The 2,519-nt window shown below is 31.3% G+C and overlaps 1 long non-coding RNA gene across 2 annotated transcripts in view; it reads left to right on the top strand.

The window, feature by feature from the left end:
• The first annotated feature begins 297 nt into the window (after positions 1-297).
• The window catches only part of LOC145283520 (uncharacterized), a 675,964-nt gene continuing 673,742 nt past the window's right edge, over positions 298-2,519 (top strand). For both annotated transcript variants that reach the window (XR_013868623.1, XR_013868622.1), the window contains exon 1: positions 298-1,840. This is a non-coding gene — a long non-coding RNA (uncharacterized LOC145283520). The remainder of the gene's footprint in view (positions 1,841-2,519) is intronic.

Below are 2,519 nucleotides of genomic sequence, written 5' to 3'. Positions count from 1 at the left end.
CCGTGGAATCAAATACTGGCTCCGTAGCACAACAAACATTCCACAACACTTGTTACTCGGTTTCGTCGACACCGCTCCCGGCGCTTTTTCTAATATATATATATATATATATATATATATATATATATATATATATATATATATATATATATATATATATATATATATACATATATATATATATATATATATATATATATATATAAACACCTGCGTCAACATTGTTCTTATACCGAATCCCGATCTCCCTGTCTCAATCTCCTGTCTCCTCTGTGTCGTCGTCTCTGCCGCCGTCTTTAATGGCAAGAAGGCCCCATCCACCTACTCGTATACTGCTGCTGCACTCTGTCGTGCGATTGAGCGGGCACATACAACTAGTTGCACTGATAATACTACTCCAGCCGAAAGAGACACATCCCAACACTTTATTCACTGAGTCTGTCCCTGCGATGGAAAAAAGCACCGCTGCGAGGCTGAGAAACTGTTTCTTAGCACAACTAGTTCTTTCAATAATAATGAGTTTATAGATATTAATATTTCGGTGAAAAACTTTCAATCAATCAGTGTTTAGATCTACTGCTGACTCTATTAATAATAGCGGTATAACTACTACACACGCTAAAAAGCATCACTAATACTTGTACCACGCCGACTATTATTACTACTATTACTACTAATACTACTACTATAGTAAATATATCGACCACTGATATAAAAACAATATAGTGACTACTTTTCCTTTCTCTCCTGCTGATCGGTATTCGATCTTTCGTAGTACAGTCAGAGCATTCGCAGTTGATAACTCGGATAGCTGTTCCTATTTTTTTTTTTAAATAGTTCATCCCATCTTTTTTCCCGAATTCTTTTCTGTTTGGATTTACGGAGGAGTATTATCTGATCGACAACGTTCCCTCAACCGTGTTGAATACCTAGAAAAAAAAAAGAAAAAAAAAAAAGAATTACCGAGGGAAAGAAAATAAATCAAAGAAAAAATGTTCTCACATGAGGTCGATACGGAAATCACGACTAATGTCACCGAAGTTCGTACTACTACGTATATCTGATGTTGACAATACTAATTTTTACTAAGAAAGCAACTTTAAATTTTAGTACTAAAAAACTTATTAGCAAAAATAAATAATTATTGACCATAAATAATCATACTAAACCAGCTGTATTATTTTGTACACGTTCGTCTATAACCGGTCATGCCATGTTGCTTGTTTGAGACGCTATTTTGGTTTTAACATTTTATTAAGTTAATTAACAAATTAATAATTAATAGAAAATTACAAATAAAAGAATATAAAAAATAAACAGAGTACGTCTTTTTATTAGTGTGTAAATTGATTATTTTAAATTATATTTCTTATAGAATATGTGGAATTAACTAATATAACAAGTGATAAAAAGTTACAAAGACTAAGTTAAAACTTGTGATCACCAAATATACATCTATACGTAATATATTGTTTATTTATTATTATTATTATTATTATTATTATTATTATTATTATTATTATTATTATTATTACTGTTACTATTATTATTATTATTATTATTATTATTATTATTAGTATTTATAATAATAATAATATTAACATTATTATTTGTTAAAATATTATCTATTTCGGCATTTATGTACACACAAACAAAAAGGAATTCTACTTAAACCTTCTGCGGAGTGTACTATCCCAAATCTGTTGACTGTAGTGTCATCAGTATCAATATTTATTGTCATCAAAACTCTCGTGACCTTTTACCAAATACCCGACAGCTATGAGTGGATGGTGGGTTGCACATTTTGTGTGTCTGCTTAGCCTAGCGGATTTACTAACAGGTAAGTTGTTGCTTCTCTCCACACACCCAGACACGAGTGCTCTTTTGAAAGAATAAAAAATAAACTAAAAAAAAAATAAAACAAACGTCCATATTTAAGACGGTTTCTTTTGAGACCGTCGAACGCTTAAAACCTTGCTTTCTTAAGTAATGTTTTTGTTTTTGCTTTTAATTATTTTCAGCTCATTTAGAAAAAAAAAAATCACAAGAATTCTGAGTTACTTTTATTACGCAGCCGAATATTTTATATACAATTTGGGCTCCTAAACAGGTGTGCTGCCACTTGCGCGTGAGCAGTTACAACTGCATCATGTGCACACAGGCTATGTGAAAAGTTTGATCAGAGATTTAGACCGCGTTAGACTTAAACCATTGCACATTATTCAGTTGTGACAAAACCAATAAACAAATGGGGATATTTAAACTCAAGCAATCTGTGAACGAAAAAATATATAAAATTAAACAGTTTCCGGAATATATTGGACTCTTTATATATGAATGAAGGGCCGGGCAATTGAGAGTGAGATAAAAAAAAATGTTCGACAAAATTTTGTGGATATATTTTTCCTACTCAAAAAAAAAAACACGTTGCATAGTATTCTATTCCAAACAAACACAACACACTCAACAAAAATGGTTCGTGCTGAACGTAAATTACAGCCAAACATCATAAATTTCGA

This window comes from Euprymna scolopes, chromosome 8, assembly GCF_053919585.1.
Source record: "Euprymna scolopes isolate OS-2025 chromosome 8, ASM5391958v1, whole genome shotgun sequence".
Lineage (NCBI taxonomy): Eukaryota > Metazoa > Mollusca > Cephalopoda > Sepiida > Sepiolidae > Euprymna > Euprymna scolopes.
Note: the sequence above shows the minus strand (reverse complement) of the source record. Positions and strands in the feature narration are given on the sequence as shown.